Source organism: Nannobrachium achirus (genome assembly GCF_963921795.1).
Source record: "Nannobrachium achirus genome assembly, chromosome: 13".
Taxonomy (NCBI): Eukaryota; Metazoa; Chordata; class Actinopteri; order Myctophiformes; family Myctophidae; genus Nannobrachium; species Nannobrachium achirus.
Window position 1 is genome coordinate 63,773,806 of NC_137833.1, and position 15,494 is coordinate 63,789,299.

Genomic DNA, 15,494 nt, shown 5'->3' on the forward strand with positions numbered 1-15,494 from the left:
ACACAAAACAAAATAAAGGTCTGTTAAATACTCACAGAGTGTGTCTGTGATGGACTGGTGGTCCAATCAGAGTGGTGGGTGGGGCATACAAACAATAGACAGAAACTACAACCCCCAATTAATCCACTAAATCCCTGCTCAAATTTAAGTCCAAATTAGAGTTGAATCAAGTACATAATTAAAACAGGTGGAAAAGAAAGACAAATCTGGATTTAAATCAGGAAAAACAAGCCAAACACTGGTATTACTATCAGTGACACGTGAAGATGGGAGTCACATATGAAGACAAGTTTTGGCTGCACAGATTGTGGCTAAATGTTCAATGAAAAAGGTAAAACTAAAGACGCACATAATGATTCATACAGGGGAAAGGCCCTATACTTGTACAGTTTGTGGGAAAGGACACATACAGGGAAAGCACTTTGAATGTACATTTTGTGGTAAAGGCTGTAGTCTAAAGGGTAACCTAAAATGAGAACACATATAGGATAAGTGAAGCACCAGTGTTGTTAGGATAAGACTATATTCAAATGGTTCATCTAAAAACGCAAAAGAACACATAGAGACGGGCGTTTTAAGTACATCACTCGTACAACAAAATGTGTTTTACTTGAAAAAACATGCTTTTTAGATTATTGTTTTAATCGAGTCCCAGCTCTAATGAGAATGTTGTTGACTTAAATCAATAAAAACCTAAATGATCAGGTACTAAATGTGTGAAAATTGGCAGATAAAATCAATTTAGTCTCCCCCCCTTAACTATGTTGCAGTTGATACAACTCCTATTTTTACTTGCAGGGATGTGTGGGGCTTAAGTGGGGGCTGTTAACCAATAGTTGTCCAGTTTCTGTCTATTGTTTTATGCCCCACCCACCACTCTGATTGGACCCTCACACACCCTCTGCGAGTATTTAACAGACCTCAGTTTAAATTGGTATCACTTCATTCTGTGTTGTTGTTGAGAGTTGAACTTCTCTCTTCTGGACTTGAAGTAATCGGGTATGCAGTTTTCAGAATTTGTGTTTGTCTTGATTTGTCTAGAAATTATCTGAAAGTTGTATGAAGGGTGCAGTCAATTTTACAAATGTAGTAGTTGGTTGGAAATTCCATGAAGCATCATTTGAAGGCAAATGTAAATTATTTTGGGCAATTCAATGATTTCAGGACAGTTTAAAGTGTTGGTGGTTTTACACAATGCAACTTAATTCGAATTAATTTCTATATTTCAGTTAATTACTTATAAACAAGTGCACTTCTGTAAATGTTTCATATTATAGAGATTAATATTGCAGCAACTATTAATACTTATACTTATCTACTCATAATGCTAACACTGCTGTTTCCTCTACTAGATCTCTTGCTGTAAAGTTGCAACACTGGTGATTCACAACCATGTCCACCTCAGTGAACATTCCAGAGGAGGGAGTGATGCTAGCTGACAGAGTGGCTTCCTGTTTGACTCGACAGGAAGAGGAGCTCAGCTGTCCTGTGTGCTGTGACATCTTTAAACATCCTGACATCCTGTCGTGTAACGACAGCTTCTGTAAAGCCTGTCTAAAGCAATGGTGGACCGGAAAACCACAGTGGAACAAGGGATGCTCTGTTTGCAAAACGAACTGCTCCCAGCTTTTCCCCTGTATGTGTCCTCATGTGTGTTAGGTCACGCTTCTGACTTCAGCCATTGCCACAAACTGTACATGTAAAAATCCCCTGCATGTGTTCTCATGTGTCCTTTCTCACAAATCGTACAAGTAAAGGGCCTTTCCCATGTATGAATCATCATGCCCGTCTTTAGTTGTTTTTTTTTTTTTTTTTTTTTTCCTTTGTAGTTGTAAATCTATGAATGTAAAAATGTATATAGGCATATTGCTCAGCCAATTTCTTATTATGGGCAATGTTCCCTGCCAAATTCACTGATGCCAAGAGGCTAATATACTTAGAGAGTGTTGTACGGTATGTACGTCACTAGAATTAAGTTATATGATGTGAATACATTGTGTGTACACTGTAATGTATAGGCATACACATACAAAGTTGATACCACAGCAATTCGTGTTTTGTATCTTGTAAAAATGTTCATAAAACCTACATTGGTTCATGGTGACTTGTTCTGAAAGTTTCCTGTTTACAAAAGTACTGTGTGATTGCAGAATGTTAATAAAGTTTTCATACAACTTCTAAATGACTCAAATATTAATTAACACAACTCAAACCTGGATTCCATTTCATGATCTGCCATCAAAGTGGTCAAACAAACTGTACATCCTATGTTAAGACCTACATGATTTGTTCCATTCTATAAACATTTGAGTGTGCCACTCAGTCTCAACCCATAGTGATGTCCTTCTATTGTGTATGAGTTCTCACTTACAAACTGAATTGCAAATCAATGGTAAAACAATAGACCTAACAATGACTAATGACACATCATATGGCTTGACTCACCTTTAATGACAATGAACCATCATCATTATGCAGTTACCTGAATTACATGTGAATAGTAAAGCTGTAGACTAATCAATGGCACAGTCTAATCTCACTTCCAAGGCAAAGGATGTTTAGTTTAAAGCGACAATGTTTCGATCTCACAGTTCAGTATCCTAATGAGTCTAATATACTTGCTAATATATATATATATATATATATATATATATATATATATATATATATATATATATATATATATATATATATATACTTTTGTACATTCTTTAATAGTAGTTCTAATTCTATTGCCCCACTGCCCAGTATCCACCGCCCATACTGTATGTGTGGCAATAAGTATGGTTTAAAGGGATATTTCACTTTCAAAAAAACTTTTGGTCATCATCTAATCAGGCTTTTATGAACACCCTCAACAGTTTTTAATTTGCTTGGTTATGCTATAACTTACTGCAAGAGAATTAAGTTTTATGACTATAGTAAAATTTCCATCGTCCAGCACTTAGACACCACTAAACCTCCAGACGCACGCCTATGACACTCCACCCCTGCTCCAGTTTTGTGTTTGTGCACAAGAGTGAGATCGCGACGATCTGTTACAAAGTTACATTGTATCCCTATGTGACTCAGTGACTTCCATATGCACATTTCACTTATACAAGTTTACAAGTAAAGGGCCTTTCCCATGTATGAATCATCATGCCCGTCTTTATTTTATTTTTTTTGTTCCTTTGTAGTTGTAAATCTATGAATGTAAAAATGTATATAGGCATATTGCTCAGCCAATTTCTTATTATGGGCAATGTTCCCTGCCAAATTCACTGATGCCAAGAGGCTAATATACTTAGAGAGTGTTGTACGGTATGTACGTCACTAGAATTAAGTTATATGATGTGAATACATTGTGTGTACACTGTAATGTATAGGCATACACATACAAAGTTGATACCACAGCAATTCGTGTTTTGTATCTTGTAAAAATGTTCATAAAACCTACATTGGTTCATGGTGACTTGTTCTGAAAGTTTCCTGTTTACAAAAGTACTGTGTGATTGCAGAATGTTAATAAAGTTTTCATACAACTTCTAAATGACTCAAATATTAATTAACACAACTCAAACCTGGATTCCATTTCATGATCTGCCATCAAAGTGGTCAAACAAACTGTACATCCTATGTTAAGACCTACATAATTTGTTCCATTCTATAAACATTTGAGTGTGCCACTCAGTCTCAACCCATAGTGATGTCCTTCTATTGTGTATGAGTTCTCACTTACAAACTGAATTGCAAATCAATGGTAAAACAATAGACCTAACAATGACTAATGACACATCATATGGCTTGACTCACCTTTAATGACAATGAACCATCATCATTATGCAGTTACCTGAATTACATGTGAATAGTAAAGCTGTAGACTAATCAATGGCACAGTCTAATCTCACTTCCAGGCAAAGGATGTTTTGTTTAAAGCGACAATGTTTCGATCTCACAGTTCAGTATCCTAATGAGTCTAATATACTTGCTAATATATATATATATATATATATATATATATATATATATATATATATATATATACATATATATATATACTTTTGTACATTCTTTAATAGTAGTTCTAATGCTATTGCCCCACTAGAATTATGTTATATACTGTGAATACATTGTGTGCACACTGTAATCTATACCACAATTACAAAGGTGAATACAGCATCTGTATCTTGACATGTAAACATGTTCATAAAACCTACATTGGTTCAGTTTCCTGTTTACAAAAGTATTGTGTGATTGCAGAATGTTAATAACGTTTTCATGCAACTTCTAAATGACTCAAATATTAATTAACACAACTCAAACCTGGATTCCATTTCATGATCTTGTCATCTGATCAAAATGTACATCCTATTTTAAGACCTACATCATTTGTTCCATTCTATAAACATGTGAGTGTGCCACTCAGTCTCAACCCATAGTGATGCCCTTCTATTATGTATGAGTTCTCACTTACAAACTGAATTACAAATCAATGGTAAAACAATAAGACCAAACAATGACCAATGACACACCATTATGGGCTTGACTCACATTTAATGACACTGCACCATCATCATTATGCACTTACTTGAATGACATGTGAATAGTAAAGCGGTAGACTAATCAATGGCAAAGTCTTACATCAATGAAAGGAGGTAGAGCCCGCACACCAGTTTCAGGCAAAATATGTTTTGTTTTTAAAGAAACAATGTTTCGATCTCACAGGATCTTCATCGGGTCAGTATCCTGAATGGTGGACAGGAAAACCACTGTGGAACAAGGGATGCCCTGTATGCAAAACAAACTCCTCCCAGAACGAACCAACAAATCAACTTGGCTTTGAAGAACCTGTGAGAGAACTTCTTAGAAGAGAGAAGTCACAGATCTGTGTCAGCAAGGCCTGATTTTCTCTGTACTCTGCATGGGGAGAAGCTCAGGCTGTTCTGTCTGGACCATGCACAGTTGGCATGTCTTGTGTGTTGTGATTCTGAAAAACTCACTGGACACAGGTTCAGACCCATCTACGAATCTGCAAAATGTTGCAAAGAGGTCCTCCATAAATCACTGAAGCCTCTACAAGACAAACTGGAGGACTTACATTGCTTGAAAGCAAACTATATTGGAGCTGCAGAATGCATTAGTCCAGGCCTTGCACACAGAGACACAGATTAAGAAACAGTTTGAGAACATTCGCCAGTTCCTTTCTCAAGAAGAGGAGGACAGGATCTCTGCCCTGAGGGAGGAAGAGAGGCAGAAGAGTCAGATGACGATGGATAAGATTCGATAAGAAGCTGAGCAGAGAGAGCCAAAACCACCAGAGATGACATCTCATTCCTGCAGAACTATAAGACCACAGTGAAAAGAGTCTACATAATGCACAACCAGTCTCATTAGCAATGATAGACGTGGCCAAACACCTTGGCAATCTGACCTTCAAGGTCTGGGACAAGATGAAGGACATTGTCGCATACACTCCCGTGATCCTGGACCCCAACACCTCCAATACAGATCTCAACTTGTCTCATGATCTGACCAGTGTGCTATCTGATGGAGATGTAGAGCTTCACGATAACTCAGAGAGGTTGGAATATCCACACAATATATTAGGTTCTGAGGGATTTAACTCAGGGACTCACAGCTGGGATGTTGAGGTGGGAAGCAATAACTTCTGGGAGTTGGGTGTGTTGTCTTTCCAGAGGAAGGGAGACAATGGACACAATGGTATGATGTGGTGTTTAGGCTTTGTGAACGGTAGATACACAGCAAGCTCCTCAACAGGGTCAGGGATTGATATCTCTGTGAACCAGAAACCCTCAAAGATCAGAGTCCATCTGGACTGGAACAGAGGAGAGATATCCTTCTCTGATCCTGATTCTGACACTCACATTTGCACACAATTTCACTAGGAGACTGTTTCCATTTATATCTCCCTCTGAAGGTGTTACATGGGAGGGTTAGTGTCACACTTATAGAGATTAATATTGCAGCAACTATTAATACTTATACTTATCTACTCATAATGCTAACACTGCTGTTTCCTCTACTATATCTCTTGCTGTAAAGTTGCAACACTGGTGATTCACAACCATGTCCACCTCAGTGAACATTCCAGAGGAGGGAGTGATGCTAGCTGACAGAGTGGCTTCCTGTTTGACTCGACAGGAAGAGGAGCTCAGCTGTCCTGTGTGCTGTGACATCTTTAAACATCCTGACATCCTGTCGTGTAACGACAGCTTCTGTAAAGCCTGTCTAAAGCAATGGTGGACCGGAAAACCACAGTGGAACAAGGGATGCTCTGTTTGCAAAACGAACTGCTCCCAGCTTTTCCCCTGTATGTGTCCTCATGTGTGTTAGGTCACGCTTCTGACTTCAGCCATTGCCACAAACTGTACATGTAAAAATCCCCTGCATGTGTTCTCATGTGTCCTTTCTCACAAATCGTACAAGTAAAGGGCCTTTCCCATGTATGAATCATCATGCCCGTCTTTAGTTGTTTTTTTTTTTTTTTCTTTGTAGTTGTAAATCTATGAATGTAAAAATGTATATAGGCATATTGCTCAGCCAATTTCTTATTATGGGCAATGTTCCCTGCCAAATTCACTGATGCCAAGAGGCTAATATACTTAGAGAGTGTTGTACGGTATGTACGTCACTAGAATTAAGTTATATGATGTGAATACATTGTGTGTACACTGTAATGTATAGGCATACACATACAAAGTTGATACCACAGCAATTCGTGTTTTGTATCTTGTAAAAATGTTCATAAAACCTACATTGGTTCATGGTGACTTGTTCTGAAAGTTTCCTGTTTACAAAAGTACTGTGTGATTGCAGAATGTTAATAAAGTTTTCATGGGCCTTTCCCATGTATGAATCATCATGCCCGTCTTTAGTTGTTTTTTTTTTTTTTTTTTTTTTCCTTTGTAGTTGTAAATCTATGAATGTAAAAATGTATATAGGCATATTGCTCAGCCAATTTCTTATTATGGGCAATGTTCCCTGCCAAATTCACTGATGCCAAGAGGCTAATATACTTAGAGAGTGTTGTACGGTATGTACGTCACTAGAATTAAGTTATATGATGTGAATACATTGTGTGTACACTGTAATGTATAGGCATACACATACAAAGTTGATACCACAGCAATTCGTGTTTTGTATCTTGTAAAAATGTTCATAAAACCTACATTGGTTCATGGTGACTTGTTCTGAAAGTTTCCTGTTTACAAAAGTACTGTGTGATTGCAGAATGTTAATAAAGTTTTCATACAACTTCTAAATGACTCAAATATTAATTAACACAACTCAAACCTGGATTCCATTTCATGATCTGCCATCAAAGTGGTCAAACAAACTGTACATCCTATGTTAAGACCTACATGATTTGTTCCATTCTATAAACATTTGAGTGTGCCACTCAGTCTCAACCCATAGTGATGTCCTTCTATTGTGTATGAGTTCTCACTTACAAACTGAATTGCAAATCAATGGTAAAACAATAGACCTAACAATGACTAATGACACATCATATGGCTTGACTCACCTTTAATGACAATGAACCATCATCATTATGCAGTTACCTGAATTACATGTGAATAGTAAAGCTGTAGACTAATCAATGGCACAGTCTAATCTCACTTCCAAGGCAAAGGATGTTTAGTTTAAAGCGACAATGTTTCGATCTCACAGTTCAGTATCCTAATGAGTCTAATATACTTGCTAATATATATATATATATATATATATATATATATATATATATATATATATATATATATATATATATATATATATATATATATACTTTTGTACATTCTTTAATAGTAGTTCTAATTCTATTGCCCCACTGCCCAGTATCCACCGCCCATACTGTATGTGTGGCAATAAGTATGGTTTAAAGGGATATTTCACTTTCAAAAAAACTTTTGGTCATCATCTAATCAGGCTTTTATGAACACCCTCAACAGTTTTTAATTTGCTTGGTTATGCTATAACTTACTGCAAGAGAATTAAGTTTTATGACTATAGTAAAATTTCCATCGTCCAGCACTTAGACACCACTAAACCTCCAGACGCACGCCTATGACACTCCACCCCTGCTCCAGTTTTGTGTTTGTGCACAAGAGTGAGATCGCGACGATCTGTTACAAAGTTACATTGTATCCCTATGTGACTCAGTGACTTCCATATGCACATTTCACTTATACAAGTTTACAAGTAAAGGGCCTTTCCCATGTATGAATCATCATGCCCGTCTTTATTTTATTTTATTTTATTTTTTTTGTTCCTTTGTAGTTGTAAATCTATGAATGTAAAAATGTATATAGGCATATTGCTCAGCCAATTTCTTATTATGGGCAATGTTCCCTGCCAAATTCACTGATGCCAAGAGGCTAATATACTTAGAGAGTGTTGTACGGTATGTACGTCACTAGAATTAAGTTATATGATGTGAATACATTGTGTGTACACTGTAATGTATAGGCATACACATACAAAGTTGATACCACAGCAATTCGTGTTTTGTATCTTGTAAAAATGTTCATAAAACCTACATTGGTTCATGGTGACTTGTTCTGAAAGTTTCCTGTTTACAAAAGTACTGTGTGATTGCAGAATGTTAATAAAGTTTTCATACAACTTCTAAATGACTCAAATATTAATTAACACAACTCAAACCTGGATTCCATTTCATGATCTGCCATCAAAGTGGTCAAACAAACTGTACATCCTATGTTAAGACCTACATAATTTGTTCCATTCTATAAACATTTGAGTGTGCCACTCAGTCTCAACCCATAGTGATGTCCTTCTATTGTGTATGAGTTCTCACTTACAAACTGAATTGCAAATCAATGGTAAAACAATAGACCTAACAATGACTAATGACACATCATATGGCTTGACTCACCTTTAATGACAATGAACCATCATCATTATGCAGTTACCTGAATTACATGTGAATAGTAAAGCTGTAGACTAATCAATGGCACAGTCTAATCTCACTTCCAGGCAAAGGATGTTTTGTTTAAAGCGACAATGTTTCGATCTCACAGTTCAGTATCCTAATGAGTCTAATATACTTGCTAATATATATATATATATATATATATATATATATATATATATATATATATATATATATATATATATATATATATATATACATATATATATATACTTTTGTACATTCTTTAATAGTAGTTCTAATGCTATTGCCCCACTGCCCAGTATCCACCGCCCATACTGTATGTGTGGCAATAAGTATGGTTTAAAGGGATATTTCACTTTCAAAAAAACTTTTGGTCATCATCTAATCAGGCTTTTATGAACACCCTCAACAGTTTTTAATTTGCTTGGTTATGCTATAACTTACTGCAAGAGAATTAAGTTTTATGACTATAGTAACATTTCCATCGTCCAGCACTTAGACACCACTAAACCTCCAGACGCACGCCTATGACACTCCACCCCTGCTCCAGTTTTGTGTTTGTGCACAAGAGTGAGATTGCGACGATCTGTTACAAAGTTACATTGTATCCCTATGTGACTCAGTGACTTCCATATGCACATTTCACTTATAGTAATGCCAGTGTTGTTTTTATGTATACATGGCTGTAGCATATATCTATACTTCTTTTTTACTCCCCCTCACACCAGTCTGTGAAACCAGCACACAACTGAACTTATGTTGTTCCTTTGTAGTTGTGTACATCTATGAATGTAAACATGTATGTATTGATCAGGCAATGTTCCCTGCCAAATTCACTGATACAAGAGGCTAATATACGCGAGTGATGTATGTATGTATGTCCGTCACTAGAATTATGTTATATACTGTGAATACATTGTGTGCACACTGTAATCTATACCACAATTACAAAGGTGAATACAGCATCTGTATCTTGACATGTAAACATGTTCATAAAACCTACATTGGTTCAGTTTCCTGTTTACAAAAGTATTGTGTGATTGCAGAATGTTAATAACGTTTTCATGCAACTTCTAAATGACTCAAATATTAATTAACACAACTCAAACCTGGATTCCATTTCATGATCTTGTCATCTGATCAAAATGTACATCCTATTTTAAGACCTACATCATTTGTTCCATTCTATAAACATGTGAGTGTGCCACTCAGTCTCAACCCATAGTGATGCCCTTCTATTATGTATGAGTTCTCACTTACAAACTGAATTACAAATCAATGGTAAAACAATAAGACCAAACAATGACCAATGACACACCATTATGGGCTTGACTCACATTTAATGACACTGCACCATCATCATTATGCACTTACTTGAATGACATGTGAATAGTAAAGCGGTAGACTAATCAATGGCAAAGTCTTACATCAATGAAAGGAGGTAGAGCCCGCACACCAGTTTCAGGCAAAATATGTTTTGTTTTTAAAGAAACAATGTTTCGATCTCACAGGATCTTCATCGGGTCAGTATCCTGAATGGTGGACAGGAAAACCACTGTGGAACAAGGGATGCCCTGTATGCAAAACAAACTCCTCCCAGAACGAACCAACAAATCAACTTGGCTTTGAAGAACCTGTGAGAGAACTTCTTAGAAGAGAGAAGTCACAGATCTGTGTCAGCAAGGCCTGATTTTCTCTGTACTCTGCATGGGGAGAAGCTCAGGCTGTTCTGTCTGGACCATGCACAGTTGGCATGTCTTGTGTGTTGTGATTCTGAAAAACTCACTGGACACAGGTTCAGACCCATCTACGAATCTGCAAAATGTTGCAAAGAGGTCCTCCATAAATCACTGAAGCCTCTACAAGACAAACTGGAGGACTTACATTGCTTGAAAGCAAACTATATTGGAGCTGCAGAATGCATTAGTCCAGGCCTTGCACACAGAGACACAGATTAAGAAACAGTTTGAGAACATTCGCCAGTTCCTTTCTCAAGAAGAGGAGGACAGGATCTCTGCCCTGAGGGAGGAAGAGAGGCAGAAGAGTCAGATGACGATGGATAAGATTCGATAAGAAGCTGAGCAGAGAGAGCCAAAACCACCAGAGATGACATCTCATTCCTGCAGAACTATAAGACCACAGTGAAAAGAGTCTACATAATGCACAACCAGTCTCATTAGCAATGATAGACGTGGCCAAACACCTTGGCAATCTGACCTTCAAGGTCTGGGACAAGATGAAGGACATTGTCGCATACACTCCCGTGATCCTGGACCCCAACACCTCCAATACAGATCTCAACTTGTCTCATGATCTGACCAGTGTGCTATCTGATGGAGATGTAGAGCTTCACGATAACTCAGAGAGGTTGGAATATCCACACAATATATTAGGTTCTGAGGGATTTAACTCAGGGACTCACAGCTGGGATGTTGAGGTGGGAAGCAATAACTTCTGGGAGTTGGGTGTGTTGTCTTTCCAGAGGAAGGGAGACAATGGACACAATGGTATGATGTGGTGTTTAGGCTTTGTGAACGGTAGATACACAGCAAGCTCCTCAACAGGGTCAGGGATTGATATCTCTGTGAACCAGAAACCCTCAAAGATCAGAGTCCATCTGGACTGGAACAGAGGAGAGATATCCTTCTCTGATCCTGATTCTGACACTCACATTTGCACACAATTTCACTAGGAGACTGTTTCCATTTATATCTCCCTCTGAAGGTGTTACATGGGAGGGTTAGTGTCACACTAGAACACTGCAGTTAGATGTGAAGCCAACAACACTGATAGCGATTACCATCACCAAACATGACACATCACCAAAGATAACAATGTCTGGATACAAATTCCTTTGGGATTTTTGGGATCTGTGATGTACCTCCCCTCACACCAGTCTGTGAGACCAGGACACAACTGAACATATGCAAAACTGTAAGTATTGCTCAGCCAATTTCTTATTGGGCAATGTACCCTGCACATTCACTGATACAAGAGGCTAATACTTACTTGGTGATTTGATATATACAATTATACACAATTACAAAGGTGACTACAGAGATTGGATACTACATCAATTTGTGTTTTGTATCTTGACACGTAAACATGTTCATACTACCTACATTAGTTCATGCTGACTTGTTCTGAAAGTTTCCTGTTTACAAAAGTATTGTGTGATTGCAGAATGTTAATAAAGTTTTCATACAACTTCTAAATGACTTGTTCCATCCATTACCTGATTAATGTACATCTGTGCATATTTAGAAAATCCTTTAAGAAATAACAAGACAGATAAACATTAATTAACACGACTCAAACCTGGATTCCATTTCATGATCTTGTCATCTGATCAAAGTGGTTAAACACACTGGACATCCTATTTTAAGACCTACATCATTTGTTCCATTCTATAAACATACGAGTGTGCCACTCAGTTGCCACCCAGATTCTCTGGGTTTCACACATTCACATCAGCCAGCCTGTACGTAGAAGCATACACGTTTTTTTCTCCTTTGTTTATTGAGGTCAGTGGTGGGAAGGGTACAGTTTTACCTATTAAGTAAAAGTAGCAATGCCACAATATTCAGGGACAGGGGAACCGTCTTCCCGAAGGGTTCCCAGTTTGATCCCTGTCTCTCCCAGAGTTAGTGTTGAAGAGTCCTTGAGCAAGACTCTGAACCCCTAGTTGCTCCCGGTGAGCAGGTTGGTGCCTTGCATGGTTTCATGTTAGGTAACTGCAATGTCAAACGAAATAGCATAGCAAATAAGTAATATTATTAAAAGACATGTTCAGCATTATGGCAACTGCCTCCCAAATAAAAACCCTATGTGCTCAGAGGTGTGCGGGACAGAAAGGGGTCCAATATGTCTAGATCCATCAGAAACACCACCAGAAGCTCTCTGTCTGTCTTTAGACAATGTCTGCTGACTGTCTGCATAGTTGTGACACTGCTTTCCTTTGGATTCTACCATGGCCTTCACTATCTAATCAATCATCAGCTGTGTATCTGTTTTGACACTTAGGCTTATTTTTCCCATTGTTCCGTCAACCACACTAATGTTGCAAGACTTCCTCATCAACATGCATACGGCACCTTCAAGGAAAACACAGCTACTATAGATTGACACCTTGCAAAAAAAAAGTTTAGCTGGCAGAATTTTATCTGATCTTGTCCTCAGTTAACAATGTCCTCTGCAAAGCCAAGTGTTGGTTGCTTTTGGGCGGAAAAATCTTGCTCTTTCGAACGACCGTCATTTCGACAAAGGAGCATCGGAAGGGTTAGCAACTCACCCCACAGAGGTTAGGTTTATGACATCTTACGTCACCTGAATTACTAGCTTTCCCTCACTTGTCACATGCAGGGAAATTGTTTAAATCATGCATATAACAAATCACATGTCACGTCTTTCTGCAATGGTCACTTCTATCCATTATGTGGGTCCTGCTGTCATGTAAAATAATCAATGCAATACGTGTTCTCACTGTCCGCATGCATGCACATACGTGTGTGTGTGTGTGTGTGTGTGTGTGTGTGTGTGTGTGTGTGTGTGTGAGAGTCTCTCTCGCCGCTGTCTTGTTATTCAAGCAGAACCAACGAGACACTTTCAAGTCCATTCAAGTTCCTCTATAAACTTTCTTTGCACAGGATTACTCCAAATTCCTTCACCTTCAGAGCAAAGGTACATTTGAAAAGCGAGTCCCGATAGAAATGTATTTGCACATGCCTATGTGGTTGGTTTATTTGTATGTTGAAAAGTTGTCAATATATTCAAGTTAACTTGCAACTCTGCCTCAGTCTCCATTCATTCTCTGGTTTTCATACAACAAATTGAGCTCTCAGCAGCTGAACCTGGGAATCATATGACTAACTCTATAGACAGTTATATTCGTCTGTGAGTAACACTAAAATTAGGACTATCAATAATACAAAGAATGAACAAACCTCATGATTTAAACAAAACAGCGAGAAATGTGTATTTAAAACGTATTTATTTGTATCTGTAGCAAAATGTTAGATGAGAAAAAGACAATATACAGTGTCTTTAGAAAATAGAATCAATATGCTCATAATACATGCAATATGTTTAGATCTGGGAAATGAAGTGTCACATTACACTTGGTTATGTTGATGTGCTGACGTTTGAAGTATTAAAACTCCTCCACCCTGACCTCAATGAAAATCCTGTGTCCAACCTTATGAATTTCACAAATATTGTATTGACTAAAGGCTAATCCACAACATCACAATGTTTTTGATGTATTTTGAGATTGGACATCTGAGGGAAATTTTGTCCACACTGATCACACCCATAGGGTTTCTCTCCAGTGTGAATTCTCTGGTGGATTTTAAGGCTGGACATTTTAGAGAAGTGTTGTCCACACTGATCACAGCCATAAGGTTTCTCTCCAGTGTGAATTCGCTTGTGGCTCTTAAGGTTGGTCATTTGAGAGAAGTGTTGTCCACACTGGTCACATTCATAGGGTTTCTCCCCAGTGTGAATTCTCTGGTGGCATTTAAGGCCTGACATTTTAGTGAAGTGTTGTCCACATAGATTACATCCATATGGTTTCTCTCCAGTGTGGATTCTGTGGTGGCTTTTAAGGCTGGACATTTCAGAGAAGTGCTGTCCACATTGATCACATCCATATGGTTTGTCTCCAGTGTGAATTCGCTGGTGGCTTTTAAGGTTGGACATTTGAGAGAAGTGTTTTCCACACTGATCACATTCATAGGGTTTCTCTCCTGTGTGAATTCTCTGGTGGCTTTTAAGGCCGGACAGTTTAGTGAAGTGTTGTCCACACTGATCACAGCCATATGGTTTCTGTCCTGTGTGGATCTTCTGATGTGTTTTAAGGTTGATCATTTGAGAGAAGTGTTGTCCACACTGGTCACACCCATAGGGTTTCTCTCTGGTGTGAATTCTCTGGTGGCTTTTAAGGCTGGACATTTCTGAGAAGTGTTTTCCACAATCATCACATCCATAGGGTTTCTCTCCAGTGTGCATTCTCTGGTGGCTTTTAAGGTGGTGCATTTGAGAGAAGTGTTGTCCACACTGATCACATCCATAGGGCTTCTCTCCAGTGTGAATTCGCTGGTGTATTTTAAGTTTGGAGATGCTAGGGAAGTGTTTTCCACACTGATCACAGCAGTGTTGTTTTTGCTCAGCCAACCTTCTCTTTCCATTAATCTCTGGTAGGACAGGGAAGCCAGACTGAAGATGCAACACTGAATTGGGGAGAAACAAATAAAGAAAAACAGGAAGGTCATTTAGAGGTGTCTGAGAAGCGTGGACTCTATTAATAGTACTTAAAATGACAAGTTAACTTGTTGTGGATTACTTTGCACAACAAATATCCTTAAAAATGTAATGACCTGCATGACACAAACTAAACTATATGTATTAACTGGTTACTTAAGTATTACTAAAATCAGTTGCAATATATAATGGATATTATGTGTGCCCAACATAAATGTTATTGGTCTAATACAACAAAGCAGCATGTCAATTTAACACAATTACAATGAGACAAAATGAAATATTAAGAATAAATTGAATATTCAGACTGTTGGAAGAA